This window comes from Scyliorhinus torazame, chromosome 22, assembly GCF_047496885.1.
Source record: "Scyliorhinus torazame isolate Kashiwa2021f chromosome 22, sScyTor2.1, whole genome shotgun sequence".
Lineage (NCBI taxonomy): Eukaryota > Metazoa > Chordata > Chondrichthyes > Carcharhiniformes > Scyliorhinidae > Scyliorhinus > Scyliorhinus torazame.
This window is the reverse complement of record NC_092728.1, coordinates 47,632,711-47,653,471: the sequence shown is the minus strand read 5'-3', so window position 1 is coordinate 47,653,471 and position 20,761 is coordinate 47,632,711. Positions and strand designations below refer to the sequence as shown.

Here is a 20,761-nt window from a genome sequence, read left to right as displayed (position 1 = left end):
CAAACTTTGGGATCTGAAGTTTGTCTTTTGGTGCATATGTTCCACCATCGGTGTGGATTTGAACAAATGTCCCATGGTCCTGGGAGGAACTGGTTTGTCTTTGAAGTAAAAGACAAAACAAAAATACCTCAACTACTAGAAATGTGAAATAAAAACAGAAAATGCGCAGAGTTCTGTGGAGAACAAAATGCAAAGTACAACCTTTTAGGCCCATTTCAAATCTCCAGCACCTTTGTGTTTGATTATAAGACTTTCCACCTTACAGAAGTTTTACTCCTTCCCATCATGTGGTTCTTATTTGTCTTTTTTTATCACTTTTTCTTGCATTGCTAGAACTCCCTTCTGAAATGAAATGAAATGAAAATGAAAATCGCTTATTGTCACAAGTAGGCTTCAAATGAAGTTACTGTGAAAAGCCCTTGTGTTCTTTGTGTTCACTCATTTGTTCCCCCAAAACCCCTTTCACAGCTGTACTTCTTTTCTCAGCAACTAGTTTCCAGACCCAACTCAGTTCACATGGACTTTTAAAACTTAAGATAGATAGTAATTCCAATGAAAGTTCATCAATGCAAAAGGGTTAACCCTCCCCGGAGCTCCCCGCTGCTGCTGGTTTGACTGGCTGCATTTTTCCAACATATTTTGTTTCATTTTTGTGTTTTAGTCGGTTTTGTTGTAAGTAGGATCATCACCTACAGGTGGGTGTATTCTTAGAGGTTCCCTTGCATGGCATCCAAACTCCCAACTGCCCATTCAATCAAACAACCTTTCCCCTAATCCCCAATCTAACTATAAGTGAAAGAATGCAAAGAAAATGAAAAGGAATACCAGACTTTTTTTAATGCCCTTCTGATGTTTACCCTGGGTTCCTCGCAATAGTGTTCAGATTAATCTGTAATTCTAGAGTCTCCAGCACAATTATTGGGGAGGGGCCGCAGTTGTCCATACTGGTTGTCGGAGTCACAGCTGGCAACCTCCTGCTACAGCGCAACCTATGGTGGTATGACTGAACAACCAGAGTTAAGACCTTTAACTTTTAAAAACTGTAGATGCAGTTGTTACAACTGCAGCACAGGGACTATCTCAAAGCACTGCCAATGTCTCAAAATCACAACAGCAGGGACTAGGCATGAGAAATGGAAAATCTCAGGGTTTTCATATGTTTAGCTAATCTTGCTCACAGTAAACTATTTTGACACTGAAATAATGTTATGACATCCAGGTGAAAAGGAGTAGGCAAAATTCTACTTGGAAACAAGGGCACTCTGTGTTGGCAATATATGTAGGAAAGTATAGTATAATTAGAATAAGTCAACATGAGGGACGTCCAGTGGTGGTATGTAGGAGGAAGACATGTACCAGGGTACCGTTTTTTTTTTAGCCCTTTTCGTCCAGTTTCTGGGAGTATTTCTGTTCAAAAACCCACTTGTTTATGGGAATAAGGGGCGAGATTCTCCGACCCCCCGCCGGGTCGGAGAATCGCCGGGGGCTGGCGTGAATCCCGCCACCGCCGGTTGCCGAATTCTCTGGCACCGGATATTCGGCGGGGGCGGGAATCGCGCCGTGCCGGTTGGCGGGCCCCTGGCGATTCTCCGGCCCGGATGGGCCGAAGTCCTGCTGCTAGAATGCCTGTCCCGCCGGCGTGGATTAAACCACCTCTCTTACCGGCGGGACAAGGCGGGGCGATCTGGCCCCGGGGGGTGCCCCCGCGGTGGCCTGGCCCGCGATCGGGGCCCACCGATCCGCGGGTGGGCCTGTGCCGTGGGGGCACTCTTTTCCTTCCGCCTTCGCCACGGTCTCCACCATGGCGGAGGCGGAAGAGACCCCCTCCACTGCGCATGCGCGGGGATGCCGTGAGCGGTCGCTGAAGCTCTCGCGCATGCGCCGCCCGGCAAAGTCAGTTCCGCGCCAGCTGGCGGGGCACCAAAGGCCTTTCCCGCCAGCTGGCGGGGCGGAAATCAGTCCGGCGTGGGCCTAGCCCCTCAAGGTTAGGGCTCGGCCGCTCAAGATGCGGAAGATTCTGCACCTTTGGGGTGGCGCGATGCCGGACTGATTTGCGCCGTTTTTGGCGCCAGTCGGCGGACATCGTGCCGATTACGGAGAATTTCGCCCCAGGTGCCTACATCAGGGATATGCCCAGGAAGATCAGGGAGAAGAAGCCTGATAGCAATAATCTGTTGATTGAATCGGAGGCTTCTCGGGGCTGGTTGGTGGAGAAAATGGCAGGGGCAGTTTTTGTGACTCTGGCCACTCCATTAATGGCCGAGATGCTTACCGGCATCTTGGCGGCGTAATTTGAGAAGCAAAGGCGGGTAATGTCGGGGGACCTCCTTAAGTCGTCAGAAGAGGCCCCGGCTCCCATTCAATTGGCATTGGAGAAGACCAATGAGATGGAAAAAACACATGGCGCTGTGATGCAAGGTTTGGAGGCCTCCATTTCAAGGCGTAGTGTCCAGATTGCCCCTCTAGAAGCTGCGATGTTGCTAATGGCTGATGCAAATAAAATGCTGAAGGCCAAAGTGAACGATTTGGAGAATCATTCTAGGAGGCAAAATATCCGTGTTGTGGGAATGTCAGAGGGGATGGAAGGCCCAACTCCAACAGAGTATTTTGCGAAAATGTTTGGGAAGATGGTGGGTGGGGCAAGTTTTTAATTCGGGCTTTGATGGTGGGGCCCGGGGCACAGCAATCTTAATTAATAAAAGAGTTGAATTTTCTGCCACTAAGATCTTGGCGGGCCCCAATGGTAGACATGTTATTGTTTGTGGGTCTTTGGCAGGCACCATAGTGGTCCTGGTTAATGTGTTGGTTCCGAACTGGGATAAACTGCTAACCTAGATCCCTGATTTGGATTTGCATCAGCTAATCTTGGGGTGGTGACTTAAACTGTACTGGATCCCAGTATGGATCATTCCATGTCCAAATCTCTGACTCCATCGGGGTGGCAAAGGCATTGTTGGTTTTAATGGAGCAGGTGGGGGGACGGGCGGATCTGTGGCATTTATCACACCCGGGTGATAAAGACTTTTCTTTCTTCTCCCATATCCACCAGGTATACCCGCGCATTTACTTTTTTGTGGTAGATAGGTCTCTCAGCTCGGCAGTTGTGATTTCAGATCATGCCCCACATTATGTGGATTTGGCACTGGAGTCTGGTCCATCCCAATGTCCTATCACTAGGGAGAAGGTATTGAATAAGCTTTTGTGAGGGCGACGAAGAATCCAACACAAGTTTGTAGAGTCAAACAGAAAGTAACTTTATTTAAAACAATATGTACACAGGGCCAGTTATTCACTACTGCTTCCTTCTCTAGCCGGTACCACACTGGCCAGCTCTATTTATACAACTGCAACTACTAGTGATTACCACTCCCCCTCAATGGGGGAACTCATATTTCCCAAGAAACATGGAGTAACTAATTTTCCCCAGCCAATAGAATCCGGTCAGGTTATAACATAAACTAATGAGAGATAAGTCTCCGGGACAGGATGGCCTGCACCCTAGGGTATTAAAGGAGCAGAGATAATGGATGCATTGGTTATAATATTTCAAAATTCCCTCGATTCAGGATTGGAAACATGGTAATGTGAAGCCCCTATTCAAAAATGGAGGCAAAATTAGGAAACAATGGACCCGTTAGCTTGACCTCTGTGGTGGGGAAGTTGATGGAATCAATCATTAAGGAAATGACTGAACGTTTGAAAAGACAAAGCTCAATCCACCATTGTCAGCATGGTTTTATGAAGGATAAGTCATGCTTGACAAAATTGCTTGAGTTCTTTGAGGATGTAACCAGCAAGGTGGATAATGGGGAACCTGTGGATGTGGTATATATAGACTTCTAGAATGCGTTTGACAAGGTGCTGCATAAAAGACTGATCCAGAAGGTGAGATCGCAGGAAATTGGGGGAGAGTACATTGAATTGAGGACTAGACAGGGTTCGTCAAGGGTCGGCAATTGTCGGCCAATATATATCGGCTGTTAAATGTCATCCCCCCCCACCCTTTCAGTATCTGAACTGGAGTTGATTGTTTCCCTGGATGCAGAGAAAACATTTGATAGGTAGAGTCGGGATATCTCTTTGAGATTCTTGGGCGCTTTGGATGTGGGCAAAAGTTTATATCCTGGGTTTGTTTACTTTAGAGAGCCCCACTGCTACATTCGCTGATTCCAGGCTACTTTCCGCTGAATAGGGACATGAGGCAGGGTTTCCGTTGTCTCCGCTCCTATTTGCTTTAGCAACAGAACCGCTAGCCATAACGCTGGGGTCTTCCATTGAGTGGAGGGGGAATAAATCGGGAAGGGATGCCCTGTACGCAGATGATTTGCTTTTTATTATGGACTCTGAACCACTTTGGATGAAATAATGAAACTACTTAGGAGTTCTGGCTCCTTCTCTGGGTATAAGTTGAATTTGGTTAAGAGCAAATGTCTTCCTGTTAACCCCACGGGGAGGGGAGCCTATCTGGGGATGTTACATTTTCGCCTTGCCAGATACAGCTTTCGTTATCTGGGTGTCCAGGTGGCTTGTATTTGGGGCTCACTTAATAGAACATAGACTGTACTGCACAGTACAGGCCCTTCAGCCCACGATGTTGTGCCGAACTAGTCTGAAACTAAGATCAAATCAACCTACTCTTAATCATTCCAGTGCACTCCATATGCCTATCCAATAACCGCTTGAAAGTTCCTAAAGTGTCCGACTCCACTACCATAGCTGGGAGTACGTTCCACGCCCCAACCACTCTCTGAGTAAAGAACCTACCTCTGACATCCCTCCTATATCTTCCACCATGTACCTTATAGTTATGCCACCTTGTAACAGCTACATTCACCCAAGGAAAAAGTCGCTGAACATCCACTCTATATATCCCTCTCATCATCTTATACATCTCAATTAAGTCACCTCTCATCTTCCTTCGCTCCAATGAGAAAAGCCCTAGCTCCCTCAAGCTTTCCTCATAAGACCTACCCTCCAATCTAGGCAGCATCCTGGTAAATCTCCTGTGCACCCTTTCCAATGCTTCCACATCCTTCCTACAATGAGGTGACCAGAACTGCACACAATACTCCTAATGTGGTCTAACCAAGGTCTTGTACAGTTGCAGCATAACCTCACAGCTCTTAAACTCAATCTCCCTGTTAATAAATGCTAACACACTATAGGCTTTCTTCACAGATCTATCCACTTGGGTGGCTACTTTCAGAGACCTATGGACATGAACTCCGAGATCTCTCTGCTCCTCCACATTCTTCAGAACCCTGCTGTTAACCCTGTAATCCGTATTCAAATTTGTTCTACCAAAATTAATCACCTCACACTTATCAGGGTTAAACTCCATCTGCCACTTTTCAGCCCGCTCTGTATCCTATCAATGTCTCTTTGCAGCCTACAACAGCGCTCCACATTATCCACTACTCCACCAATCTTGGTGTCATCAGCAAATTTACTAGCCCAACCTTCAACTCCATCATCCCAGTAATTGATAAAAACCACAAATAGCAGAGGACCCAGCACTGATCCCTGTGGTACACCGCTGGTGACTAGGCTCCAGGATGAAAATTTACCATCTACCACCACCCTCTGTCTTCTATGTGATAGCCAGTTACTGATCCAATCGGCCAAATTTCCCTCTATGCCATGCTTCCTTACTTTCTGCATGAGCCAACCATGGGGCACCTTATCAAACGCCTTACTAAAATCCATGTATACAACATCAACTGCTCTACCTTCATCTATGTACTTTGTTACCTCCTCAAAGAATACAATCAAACTTGTGAGGCAAGACTTACCCCTCACAAATCCGTGCTGATTATCCTGGATTAAGCTGTATCTTTCCAAAAATCATAAATCCTATCCCTCGACCCTTTCCAATAATTTACCTATGACCGAAGTGAGACTAACTGGCCTATAATTCCCAGGGTTATACCTATTCCCTTTCTTGAACAAGGGGACACATTTGCCTCTCTCCAGTCTTCTGGCACTATTCCTGTAGACAGTGAGGACATAAAGATCAAAGCCAAAGGCTCTGCAATCTCATCCCTCGCCTCCCAAAGAATCCTAGGATATATCCCATCAGGCCCAGGGGACTTATCTATCCTCAGGCTTCTCAAAATTTCTAACACATCTCCCTTCCGAATATCTATCTCCTCCAGCCTACCAGCCTGTATCGCACTATCCTCCTCAACAACATGGCCCCTCTCCTTTGTGAACACTGAAGAAAAGTATTCATTTAGGGCCTCTCCAATATCTTCAGACTCCATGCACACGTTCCCACTACTGTCCTTGACCGGCCCTAACTTCACCTTGGTCATTCTTTTATTCCTCACATAAGTGTAAAAAGCCTTGGGATTTTCCTTGATCCTACCCGCCAAGGATTTCTCATGCCCCCTCATAGCTCTCCTAAGCTCTTTCTTGAGCGCCTTCCTAGCTGTCTTGTATCCCTCAAGTGCCCTAACTGAACCTTGTTTTCTCATCCTTACATAAGCCCCTTCTTCCTCTTGACAAGACATTCAACCTCTTTTGTAAACCATTGTTCCCTCACTCGACCATTTATTCCCTGCCTGACAGGGACATACATATTAAGGATACGCAGTATTTGCTCCTTGAACAAGCTCCACATCTCAATTGTGCCTATCCCTGACAGTTCCTGTTTCCATCTTATGCTCCCTAATTTTTGCCTAATCGCATCGTAATTACCCTTCCCCCAGTTACATTTTTTTTTTTTGTAAAATTTTTTATTCTCCTCCATTTTCACATTTTCTCCCACATTTACATCCATCAACAATAAACAATAATCAGCAAGATATGGCAGTCCCCATAATAACAACAACGATCCCATCTACCCACCAACCCCCAAACCTCAACCCGCATGTTTACATAAACAAATGACAAAAAAAGAAATCAGGGATTACCCGTAGTCACCCTTAATCTTTCACAGCTCCCACCCCAGGTCTCCAGCTCCTCCCGTCCACTGCCTCTTGTAAAACTCCTCCCCCTACCCTCGGTTCCTTCCCCCCCAACTTTCCACCCCGGCTAGACCACTCGGACCCTGTTCTGCCAGGCTCCGATGGCCGCAGCCCCTCCCCCAACCTCACTCCCGTTCACTGGCCGGCACACACCGGCCAGCGTGGAGGCCCCCGCCCGGGTCCCTTTCCCACTTGCCCGGCCCCAGGAAAGCCCAAAGATCCCCTTTTAGCACACAAACCCCGCCTATCCACCTACACCCCAAAGAACCCTCATTTCGAGTGAAAGTCCCGTCCCTTCCCTTGTCCAAATATATACCACCTTGGCTCCTTTAATCTCTACACCCGCGCGCAGTGATACAAAAAAGAAGAAAATACAGTCATGAGGTTACATCGGCACATGGCCATTCCTCAATTTGTCAGTTCTGCAACAGTCCTTCTGCTTTCACAAACACCACCGCTGCTTCCGCCGTTCCAAAATAAAAGTCCCTGAGCTTGTAAGTCACCCTCAGCTTCGCTGGATATACAATGCCGCACCGCACCTTGCTAATGTACAGTGCCCTCTTCACCCGGTTGAAGGCAGCCTGCCTCCTTGCCAGCTCCACCGTAAAGTCCTGGTATACACGTATACCAGCTCCAGCCCACTGCACCACCCGCTTCTGCTTGGCCCAGCTCTGGACCTTCTCCTTCACCCTGTACCTACGGAAGCACAGAGTCACTGTCCTTGGCGGCTCACTCGCCTTTGGAACAGGCCTCCACGACCAATGAGCCCGATCCAGTTCATATCGGGAGGGGTCCTCCCCCTTCCCCAGTAGTTTTGCCAGCATCGCGGCAAAATACTCAGTCGTCTTCGTTCCTTCAACTCCTTCGGGCAGCCCCACAATCCTCAAGTTCTGTCGCCTGGATCTATTTTCCAGGTCTTCCATTTTTCCTCACAGATCCTTGTTAGTATCCATCACCTTCCGCATCTCTTTCCCCATCGAGGCAAGTTGATCACCGTGCTGCAATAACGTCTCCTTCACTTCCTCCCCTTGCTCTCGCACCTCCGCCACTGCGCTCGCCACCTCCGTCCTCACCGGGGAAACCGCCTCCTCCACCAGCACACTCAAAACCTCCCTCATCTCCTTCCGTACCGTCTCCATGCATTTCGCAATCTGCGCCAACTGCTTTTCAAATTCCGCAGCCATCACCATAGTTATTTCTTCAGCCGTAAGCAGTGCGGCCTTCCCTGGTGCTCCAGCCTCCATTTTTCCTGGTGACCCCGCGGTGACCTTTCCACTCCCCGACGGACCTCCAGCCGGTTTTTTTTTGGCCGTTTTTTTGCTCACCCTCGACATTTTTCTTTGGGGTTTTTTTCCCTCCTATGTCTTCACTGTGCCTCCTCCGTGCCTTCTCCCTGCTTCTGCCGCCTCCGTGGACCCTGGGACCGGGCTTAAAGCCCCGAAATTGCCGTTCCCGAGCGGGGGCTCTCCATTGTGCGGCCGCCTCCCGCCCGCCGTCATCGGAAGTCCCCTTCCCCCAGTTACAAACCTTGCCCTGCCGTATGTTCCTATCCCTCTCCATTGCTATAGTAAAAGTTACCGAATTGTGGTCACTATCTCCAACGTGCTCTCCCACGAATCTACACTTGGCCTGGTTCATTACCCAGTACCAAATCCAATGTGGCCCCGGCCTCTTGTCGGTCTATCCACATATTGTGTGAGGAAACCCTCCTGCACACGCTGGATAAAAACAGCCCTATCCAAACTATTTGAATTATAGTGGTTTCAATCAATATTTGGAAAGTTAAAGTCACCCATGACAACTACCCTGTGACTACCGCACCTATCCAAAATCGGTATTGCAATCTTTTCCTCCACATCTCTGTTACTGTTTGGGGGCCTATAGAAAACTCCTAACAAAGTGGCCGCTCCTTTCCTATTTCTAACTTCAGCCCACACTACTTCAGTAGACAGACCCTCCTCAAACTGCCTTTCTGCAGCCATTATACTATCCTTGATTAACAATGCTACTCCTCCACCTCTTTTACCACCTTCCCTAATCTTACTGAAACATCTAAACCCCGGAACCTCCAACAACCATTCCTGTCCCTGTTCTATCCACGTCTCCCTAATGGCCACAACATCGTAGTCCCAGGTACCAATCCATGCTTCAAGCTCACCAACCTTATTGCTGATGCTCCTCGCATTGAAGTAGACACACTTCAAACCACCTTCATGCCTGCAGGTTCACTCTTGTGACCTTGGTACCTTCCTCAGTACTGCACTACCCTCAACTTCCTGAACTCCAGCAACGCCATCTCCTGGACTACAAATCAGTTTCTCATCCCCCTGTCAAATTAGTTTAAACCCCCCCGAAGAGCTGTAGCAAATTTCCCTCCCAGGATATTGGTGCCCCTCTGGTTCAGGTGTAACCCATCCTGTTTGTACAGGTCCCACCTTCCCCAGAATGTGCTCCAATTATCCAAGTAACTGAAATCTTCCCTCCTACACCATACCTGTAGCCACGTGTTTAACTGCACTCCCTCCCTGTTCCTCACCCCGCTAACACGTGGCACTGCAGCAAACCAGAGATGACAACACGGTCTGTTCTGGCTCTCAACTTCCACCCTAGCTCCCTGAATACCTGTTTTACATCCCCGTCCCTTTTTCTACCTATGTCGTTAGAACCGATGTGTACCACGACTTGTGGCTGCTACCCCTCCCCCTTAAGGATCCTGAAAACACGATCAGAGACGTCACGGGCCTTGGCACCCGGGAGGCAACACACCAACCGTGAGCCTCTATCGTTGCCACAGAACCGCCTATCTGTACCTCTAACTATAGAGTCTCTAATAACTAATGCTCTCCTGCTCTCCCCACTTCCCTTCTGAGCCACAGGGACAGACTCAGTGCCAGAGATCTGGTCACCGTGGCTTACCTCTGGTAGGTCCCCCCCCAACCCCCCTCCTCCAAAACTGTATACCTGTTATTGAGGGGAACAACCGCAGGGGATCCCTGCCCTGACTGCTTCTTCCCCCTCCTTTTAAACGTCACCCAGCTACCTTCATTCATCGGAGTAACTACATCCCTGTAGCTTCAATCTATAACCAACTCTGACTCCCGAATGATCCTCAGTTCATCCAGCTCCAGTTCCCTAACACGGTCTTTGAGGAGCTGGAGATGGGTGCACTTCCCGCAGGTGAACTCCGTAGGGCCACTGACGGTGTCCCTCACCTCAAACATCCTGCAGGAGGAACATTGCACTGCCATCTCTGCCATCCCTTCCATTTATCCACTTGACAATTACAGAGAAAAAAAAGCTTACCTGATTTTCACACTCCCCGCAGGTTAGAGGTGGTGGAAGGGTGGAGAGAGGAAAAGGAAAGAATAGCTTACCTCACCAACTCACCACACGGTCTTTTTTTTTTGGTTTGAGGAGGAGGATGTCTCGGGTTTAGCCACTGCCTGAAATATATTAGTTCTAGCAGCTTTCCACAATTCACTCCCCGCGACAATCAGCGTCGCCGCTCTGCTGCCCTCTGCAGGAATATATTAAATTATAATAGTCTGGTTAATGGGGTCAAATCTGACTTACAGAAGTGGGATAACCTCCCCGTATCCTTGCTGGGCAGGGTCCAGACTATTAAGGTGAATGTGCTCCCAAGGTTTCTATTTCTTTTTCCCCATTTTTCTCCCCAAGTCCCTGTTTGTCATAATTAACAAATTAGTGTCCTCTTTAATTGGGCGGGTAAGCCCCAATAATCCGTGGAGCGTTTCTCCAGCGAGATAGACAGTCAGAGGTTTAGCTTTACCCAATTTATTATTATATTATTGGGCAGCTAATATTAAAAAAGTATTGGGAGGTTTAATGATCCAGGTTCCATATGGGGGCAATTAGAGGCAAGTTTTTGTGAGGGCTCCAGCCTCAATGCCTTAGTAACTGCATCGTTGCTGTTTTCTGCAGCAAGATTTTGTTCTAAAGTGGTGGTTGTGTCTATGCTGAGAGTCAGACAGCATTTTAAACGTAGCTCCGTGTCTTTGTTGGCTCCTATCTGCAGTTATCATCTCTTTTTGCCAACGGGTTTAGATTTGACATTTAGGTCATGGGAGGGGAAGGATTTGAAGAGATTTGGGGACTTGTTCGTGGAGGGAAGGTTTGCCACCTTTCAGGAGCTATTGGAAAAATGTCAACTCCCCGGCTCCAATCTGTTTAGATATTTTCAGATTTGTAGTTTTCCAATGAGGCTTTTCCCTCTTTTCCCTGTTGAACAGAATCTTGTATTTGGTCTGGTCTGGTGGGGGGAACATCTTGGATTTTTATCGCCAGATCCTGTCAGCGGAGTCTGCTCCGCTGGATGAGGAATGGGATGGTAAATTCGGCCCTATTCTGGATGATGAGGTGTGGAGCGGGTCTCTTTCCAGGGTCAATACCACATCCTCTTGCGCACGTCTTAGTCTGATCCAGTTCAAGGTGGTGCACAGGGTTAACTGGACGAAGGCGACGATGAGCAGTTTTTTCTCTGCGGTAGAGTATAGGTGTGAGCATTGCGCTCGGGGGGCTGTCTAACCATATACAAATATTCTGGTCTTGCTCAAAGTTGGTGAGATAATGGGTCTCTTTCTTTAGCACCATGTCAGAGATTCTTAATGTTGATCTGAGACCATGTCCATTAATGGCCATTTTCGGGGTATCAGACTTGTCGGTGCTGCAGAGGGGGGTGAAGACAGATGTCCTTGGTTTTTTTTTTAATAAATATTTTATTGAAAATTTTTGGTCAACCAACACAGTACATTGTGCATTCTTTACACAACATAACAATACAGATAATAATGACCTTTTTTTTTATATAAACAAAAAACAACAAATAAATAAATATTAAATAACAAAAATGAAAACTAGCCCTAATTGGCAACTGCCTTGTCACAGGCTACACCCCCCCCCCATCCCTCTCCCCCCCCCCCCCCCCCCCAAAGTCCTGGGCTGCTGCTGCTGCCTTCTTTTTTCCCCCATCTAGCTTTCCGCAAGATATTCGACGAACGGTTGCCACCGCCTGGTGAACCCTTGAGCCGACCCCCTTAGGACGAACTTAATCCGCTCTAGCTTTATGAACCCCGCCATGTCATTTATCCAGGTCTCCACCCCCGGGGGCTTGGCTTCTTTCCACATTAGCAATATCCTGCGCCGGGCTACTAGGGACGCAAAGGCCAAAACATCGGCCTCTCTCGCCTCCTGCACTCCCGGCTCTTGTGCAACCCCAAATATAGCCAACCCCCAGCTTGGTTCGACCCGGACTCCTACTACTTTTGAAAGCGCCTTTGTCACCCCCACCCAAAACCCCTGTAGTGCCGGGCATGACCAAAACATATGGGTATGATTCGCTGGGCTTCCCGAGCACCTCGCACACCTATCCTCCACCCCAAAAAATTTACTGAGCCGTGTTCCAGTCATATGTGCCCTGTGTAATACCTTAAACTGAATCAGGCTTAGCCTGGCGCACGAGGACGACGAGTTTACCCTGTTTAGGGCATCTGCCCACAGCCCCTCCTCGATCTCCTCCCCTAGCTCTTCTTCCCATTTCCCTTTTAGTTCATCCACCATAGTCTCCCCTTCATCCCTCATTTCCCTATATATATCCGACACCTTACCATCACCCACCCATTTCTTTGAGATGACTCTGTCCTGCACCTCTTGTGTCGGGAGCTGCGGGAATTCCCTCACCCGTTGCCTCGAAAAGCCCTCAATTGCATGTACCTGAATGCATTCCCTTGGGGCAACCCATATTTCTCGGTCAGCGCTCCCAGACTTGCAAACTTCCCATCCACAAATAAATCTTTCAGTTGCGTTATTCCTGCTCTTTGCCACATTCCATATCCCCCATCCATTCCCCCCGGGGCAAACCTATGGTTGTTTCTTATCGGGGACCCCCCCAATGCTCCGGTCTTTCCCCTATGTCGTCTCCACTGTCCCCAAATCTTCAGTGTAGCTACCACCACCGGGCTCGTGGTGTAGTTCCTCGGTGAGAACGGCAATGGGGCCGTCACCATAGCCTGCAGGCTGGTCCCCCTACAGGACGCCCTCTCTAATCTCTTCCACGCCGCTCCCTCCTCCTCTCCCATCCACTTACTCACCATTGAAATATTAGCGGCCCAATAATACTCACTTAGGCTCGGTAGTGCCAGCCCCCCCCTATCCCTACTACGCTGTAAGAATCCCTTCCTCACTCTCGGAGTCTTCCCGGCCCAAACAAAACCCATGATGCTCTTTTCTATCCTTTTAAAAAAAGCCTTCGTGATCACCACCGGGAGGCACTGAAACACAAAGAGGAATCTCGGGAGGACCACCATCTTAACCGCCTGCACCCTCCCTGCCATTGACAGTGCTACCATATCCCATCTCTTGAAATCTTCCTCCATCTGTTCCACCAACCGCGTTAAATTTAGCCTGTGCAATGTGCCCCAATTCTTAGCTATCTGGATCCCCAGGTAACGAAAGTCTCTTGTTACCTTCCTCAACGGTAGGTCTGCTATTTCTCTACTCTGCTCCCCTGGATGCACCACAAACAGCTCACTCTTCCCCATGTTCAATTTATACCCTGAAAAATCCCCAAACTCCCCAAGTATCCGCATTATTTCTGGCATCCCCTCCGCCGGATCCGCCACATATAGTAGCAAATCGTCCGCATATAAAGATACCCGGTGTTCTTCTCCTCCCCTAAGTATTCCCCTCCATCTCTTGGAACCTCTCAGCGCTATCGCCAGGGGCTCAATCGCCAGTGCAAACAGTAATGGGGACAGAGGACATCCCTGCCTTGTCCCTCTATGGAGCCAAAAATATGCCGATCCCCGTCCATTCGTGACCACACTCGCCACTGGGGCCCTATACAACAGCTGCACCCATCTAACATACCCCTCTCCAAAACCAAATCTCCTCAACACCTCCTACAGATAATCCCATTCCACTCTATCAAATGCTTTCTCGCCATCCATCGCCACTACTATCTCCGTTTCACCCTCTGGTGGGGCCATCATCATTACCCCTAACAGCCTCCGTATAGTCGTGTTCAGCTGTCTCCCCTTCACAAACCCAGTTTGGTCCTCGTGAACCACCCCCGGGACACATTCCTCTATTCTCATTGCCATTACCTTGGCCAGGACCTTGGCATCCACATTTAGGAGGGAAATTGGTCTGTAGGACCCGCATTGTAGCGGGTCCTTTTCCTTCTTTAAGAGAAGCGATATCGTTGCTTCAGACATAGTCGGGGGCCGTTGTCCCCTTTCCTTTGCCTCGTTAAAGGTCCTCGTCAGTACCGGGGCGAGCAAGTCCAAATATTTTCTGTAAAATTCAACTGGGAATCCATCCGGTCCCGGGGCCTTTCCCGTCTGCATGTTCCTAATTCCTTTCACCACTTCTTCTACCGTGATCTGTGCTCCCAGTCCCACCCTTTCCTGCTCTTCCACCTTGGGAATTTCCAGCCGATCCAAAAAATCCATCATTCTCTCCCTCCCATCCGGGGGTTGAGCTTCATACAATTTTTTATAAAATGTCTTGAACACTTCATTCACTCTCTCAGCTCCCCGCTCCATCTCTCCTTCCTCATCCCTCACTCCCCCTATTTCCCTCGCTGCTCCCCTTTTCCTCAATTGGTGTGCCAGCAATCTGCTCGCCTTCTCCCCATATTCATACTGTACACCCTGCGCCTTCCTCCATTGTGCCTCTTCAGTGCCTGTAGTCAGCAAGTCAAATTCCACATGCAGCCTTTGCCTTTCCCTGTACAGTCCCTCCTCCGGTGCTTCCGCATATTGTCTGTCCACCCTCAAAAGTTCTTGCAGCAACCGCTCCCGTTCCTTACTCTCCTGCTTCCCTTTATGTGCCCTTATTGATATCAGCTCCCCCCTAACCACCGCCTCCCAGACCACTCCCACCTGAACCTCCCCATTGTCATTGAGTTCCAAGTACTTTTCAATACATCCCCTCACCCTTAGGCACACCCCCTCATCCGCCATTAGTCCCATGTCCATTCTCCAGGGTGGGCGCCCTCCTGTTTCCTCCCCTATCTCCAAGTCTACCCAGTGTGGGGCATGATCCAAAATGGCTATAGCCGTATATTCCGTTCCCCTCACCTTCGGGATCAATGCCCTACCCAACACAAAAAAGTCTATGCGCGAATAGACTTTATGGACATAGGAGAAAAACGAGAACTCCTTACTCCTAGGTCTACTGAATCTCCACGGGTCCACACCTCCCATCTGCTCCATAAAATCCTTAAGCACCTTGGCTGCTGCCGGCCTCCTACCAGTCCTGGACTTCGACCTATCCAGCCCTGGTTCCAACACCGTGTTAAAGTCTCCCCCCATTATCAGCTTTCCCGTCTCTAGGTCCGGGATGCGTCCTAGCATTCGCCTCATAAAGTTGGCATCATCCCAGTTCGGGGCATACACGTTTACCAAAACCACCATCTCTCCCTGTAATTTGCCACTCACCATCACGTATCTGCCCCCGTTATCCGCCACTATAGTCTTTGCCTCGAACATTACCCGCTTCCCCACTAATATAGCCACCCCCCTGTTTTTCGCATCCAGCCCCGAATGGAACACCTGCCCCACCCATCCTTTGCGCAGCCTAACCTGGTCTATCAGTTTCAGGTGCGTTTCCTGTAACATAACCACATCTGCTTTAAGTTTCTTAAGGTGTGCGAGTACTCGTGCCCTCTTTATCGGCCCGTTGAGCCCTCTCACGTTCCACGTGATCAGCCGAGTTGGGGGGCTTCCCACCCCCCCCCTTGCCGGTTAGCCATCATCTTTTTCCAGCTTCTCACCCAGTTCCCACGCAGCTGTATCTCCCCCAGGCGGTGCCCCCCCGCCCATCCTCTCCCGTACCCACTCCCCCCTTTCCCCAGCAGCAGCAACCCAGTAATTCCCCCCTCCCACCCCCCCCGCTAGACCCCCCGCTAGCGTAATTACTCCCCCCATGTTGCTCCCAGAAGTCAGCAAACTCTGGCTGACCTCGGCTTCCCCCCGTGACCACGGCTCGCACCGTGCGACGCCCCCTCCTTCCTGCTTCTCTATTCCCGCCATAATTATCATAGCGCGGGAACCAAGCCCGCGCCTCTCCCTCGGCCCCGCCTCCCATGGCCAACGCCCCATCTCCTCTCCCTCCCCACCTCCCCCCATCACCACCTGTGGGAGAAAGAAAAGTTACCATACCGCAGGATTAGAACATAAAACCCCTCTTCGCCCCCCCCATTCGCCCCACCACTTTGTCCAAACGTTCTTTTTCATAATCCACTCATTCCAGTTTTTCTTCTACAATAAAAGTCCACGCTTCATCCGCCGTCTCAAAGTAGTGGTGCCTCCCTTGATATGTGACCCACAGTCTTGCCGGTTGCAGCATTCCAAATTTTATCTTCCTTTTGTGAAGTACCGCCTTGGCCCGATTAAAGCTCGCCCTCTTTCTCGCCACCTCCGCACTCCAGTCTTGATAAACGCGGATCACCGCGTTCTCCCATTTACTGCACCGAGTTTTCTTCGCCCATCTAAGGACCATTTCTCTATCCTTAAAACGGAGGAATCTCACCACTATGGCTCTGGGAGTTTCTCCTGCTCTCGATCCTCGCACCATAACTCGGTACGCTCCCTCCACCTCCAACGGACCCGTCGGGGCCTCCGCTCCCATTAACGAGTGCAGCATCGTGCTCACATATGCCCCGACGTCCGCCCCCTCCACACCTTCAGGAAGGCCAAGAATCCTCAGGTTGTTCCTCCTTGCGTTGTTTTCCAGTGCCTCCAACCTCTCCACACATCGTTTCTGATGTGCCTCCTTTATCTCCGACTTCACCACCAGGCCCTGTATATCGTTCTCATTCTCGGCTGCTTTCGCCTTCACGACCCGAAGCTCCTGCTCCTGGGTCTTTTGTTCCTCTTTTAACCCTTCGATCGCCTGTAGTATCGGGGCCAACAACTCTTTCTTCATTTCCTTTTTTATCTCCTCCACGCAGCATTTCAAGAACTCTTGTTGTTCAGGGCCCCATATGAAACTACCACCTTCCGACGCCATCTTGGTTTTTGCTTGCCTTCCTTGCCGTTGTTCCAAAGGATCCGCTGCAATCCGGCTACTTTCCTCTCCTTTTTCCATCCGTGTCCAGGGGGAACACCCTTCTGGTTTACCGCACGGTGTTTTTAGCCGTTAAAATTGCCGTTGGGGCTCCTATCAAGAGCCCAAAAGTCCGTTCCACCGGGAGCTGCCGAAACGTGCGACTTAGCTGGTCATCGCCGCACCCGGAAGTCCGATGTCCTTGGTTTTGCCCCCTTAATAACCCAGAGACAAGTTCCAATTGGGTGGAGATCTTCCGCTCTGCCCAGTGTCTCCGCTTGGTGACCTTTTGCCATTCTTGCATTTGGAGAAGGTCAAGTATACCATTCGGGAGCTGGTAGAAGGGTTCTACCTAAATTGGCAGCCGTTCATTTCCTTTGTTAAAGAGTTAGTCACCGTCATCTGTTAAGGGATTTGGTTTAATGTGGGGAGGTTAAGTTGGTGTGGATTCTTCATTATTATGTTCTTTTGCATTGTAACTTGTAATAACTGTTGCATATTATTGTGTTTATAATGAAAAATCTTTAATAAAAATATTTTTAAAAAGGATAAGTCAACATGGTTTTACTAAAGGGAAATCCTGTTTAACAAATTTATTGGCTTTTTTTTCAGGATGTAACTTGTAAGGTAGATAAAAGGAACTAGTAGATGTAATAAACCTGGATTACCAAAAGGCATTTGATAAGATGCCACACAAAAGGTTAATAGGCAAAATAAGAGCGTATGGAGTTGGAGGTAATATACCGGCATGGACAGAGGATGAGTTAACAGACAGGAAGCTGAGAGTGGGCATAAATGGAACATTTTCACGGGTAGTGAATAGTGAGTACCACAAAGGTCAGTGTTGGGCATCAGCTATTAATTACTTAGATGAAGACAGAGAGAGTAATGTATCTAAGTTTGCTGATCATACAAAGGTAGGTGGAAAGGTAAGCTTTGGGGAGGACACAAAGAGAGGCTGGAAAGAGATTTAGGCAGCTTAAGTGAATGCCAATAATATGGCAGATGGATTATAATGTAGGGAAGTGTGACGTTATTCACTTTGGTCGATAGAAAAGCTGAATATATTTTAAAAGGTGAGAAACCTGTAAGTGCTGATGTTCAAAGAGTTAGGGTTAGGGTTCCTTGTAAAAAGGAACACAAAAAAAAAGTTAGCATTCAGGTGCAGCAAGCAATTAGGAAGGCAAATGGCATGTTTGCCTTTATTGCCAGTAGATTGGTGTACAGGAATAAAGAAGTCTTGCTATGGTTGTACAGAGCTTTGGTGAGACCACATCTGGTATACTGCATTCAGTTTTGATCTCCATATTTAAGTACAAATATACTTTCATTGGAGACAATGGGTGCGATCCAACGGCCACACTGTGCCAGAAAGGCAGCGTGATGCAGCGCAGTTTGGCCGATAAATGCTGGGAGACTCTGCTCCCGGGATCAACCTGGCTCGCAACACCTCGCGAGATCCATCTTTTTGGCAAATCTGCATCTTGGAGCGAGACAGTTAGTCTCACTCTAATATGTAGATTCCTGAGGTACCTGAGGCTTTGGGATTCATCCCCTTTGCCTCAGAGACCACAGGTAAGCGCTGTTCAGCACTGGTACCTACAAACGGGGAGTGGCTGTGGGGGAAATGAGACGGTCACACACCTCCTTGTGGAATGTGTCTTTGCAAAGAAGGTCTGGAGAGAGATGCAGTGGTATTTGTCAAGGTTTATCCCGAACAGATCTGTGACACAAGACTCTGTGCTCTACGGACTGTTTCCAGGGACACACACCGAGACAAATATCAACTGCTGCTGGAAGGTCATCAACTCGGTGAAAGACGCTCTTTGGCCTGCCCGAAACTTGCTCATCTTTCAGTGCAAAGAATTGTCCTCGACCGAGTGTTGCAGACTGGCACATTCCAAGGTCCAGGACTACGTGCTGAGGGACGCACTCAAGCTTGGGGCAGCTGCCACCAAGGCTCAATGGGGAAAGACCACTGTGTAAGGTCTTTCCAGCAATTGTACACCGAGGGGCGGGTAACAGTGTAAACCCCCCTCGGTCTGGGCCACCAACACTCCAATGTATAAAACAAACATGACAATGTAAATATTTAAGAAGGAATTGTAATGTAAAGAGTGATATGTGTATAATAATATCAAAATTGAATGGAAGAAAGTCAAGGCAATGTGTAACTCTGCCGGAAATGTACAGTCAAGACAATTTGAAATGTTTCTGTAATGCTTATGATAAATTTTATGAATAAAGTATATTTTTTTGAATAAAAAACCAAAAAACCTACAAACGGGGATCAGACGGACTGACACTTGTGCGGGCCTCCCTGGGGATTGGAGGACTCCAGCTGCATGCCCTTTGGGCACCCTGGCTGTGCCAGCCTGGCAGTGCCACCTGGGTGCCAGCCTGGCACTGCCAATGTGCCTGGGTGGCATTGCCATCTAGAATGGGCACTGTCAGAGTGCCTGTTGGCACTGCCAAAGTGTCATGCTCGCATTTATTTTTGCGTGTGAGATCAGACTGGGGGTACCCTGTGTGCGTTTTTTGGGGGGGGGGTGCGGTGGCCACGCCAGGGTCCCTCCGATAGTGTGTTCATGCTAGGGGGAGGTCAGGGATCGCTTTGGGGGCCTCAGAGATCACTCACTACACTGGGGGGTTCTAGCGAGCAGAGCTCCACAGTGTTCAAAACGGGGCTCTGTATGGCCTGTCTGGCATTTCCCGTTGAGGCCCCTTATACAACATGATTCACGTTGAATAGCCATGTGTTTCTTGGCACTGCGAGCGGCGGGAAACACACAGCTAAAAGTGCTCGCTATGGAACTTTGTTCCCATTTGGTTGAATTGAGCCCAATATAGCAAAAGTTCACTAAATTGGTCCCTAGGATGAGGAGGTTGACCCTTGTGTCGGTATTCTCCACAGTTTAGAAGATTGAGAGGCGATCTTATGGAAACATGCAAGATTCTGATGGATATTGATCTAGAGTAGATGCTGTGAGATTTTTTCTGCTGGTCAGTGAATCTAAAACGCAGAGGCACGGTCTCAAGTTATAGGGTTGAACATTTAAGACGCAGATGAGGAGAAATTTACTTCACCCAAAGGGTTGCGAATCTTTGGAATTCGCTACCCAAGAGGGATGCTGCATCATTGAGTATATTTAAGGCTGGCATAGACAGATTTTAGTCTCTCAGAGAATCAAAGGGAATGGAGAATGGGCAGAAAAGTGGAGTTCTAATAGTCTTGAGACCCCTGTGTCAAACAGGCCTGAATTCAACACTAAATAGTATCTAATCATCAGTTGAATTGAGGCCACAAGTATGGCTGATGTGGGAGATGAGAGAGTCACATTGCAATAAGTAGTGAGAGGTATTCAACAACATCAAAATGAATTTATATAGCACCCTTAACCTAGCAAACCATCCTAAGGTGCTTCATAGGGGGGGTTATCAAACAAAATTTTACACTGATCAACATAAGGAAATATTAGGTCAGAAGACCAAAAACTTAGTCATGGAGGTAGGTTTTTTGGAAATACTTAGAGGAAGTTAAGAGGTACGGAGTGGGAATTCCAGAGCCTGAATAGCTGAAAATGTGACAGCCAATGGTGGGGAGAAGGAAATTGGGGATGTGCAAGAGTCCAAAATTGTATTCTTCAGAGTTTGGAACAATGACACATTCATAGTACATAGAACATGCAGTGCAGAAGGAGACCATACGGCCCATCGAGTCTGCA

At 48.6% G+C, this 20,761-nt stretch overlaps 1 protein-coding gene across 1 annotated transcript in view; it reads left to right on the top strand.

Annotated features, from left to right (window-relative positions):
• Nucleotides 1-20,761, top strand: part of LOC140399074 (uncharacterized) — a 117,658-nt gene that overhangs the window by 77,919 nt on the left and 18,978 nt on the right. The gene's annotated exons all lie outside the window — the stretch shown is intronic.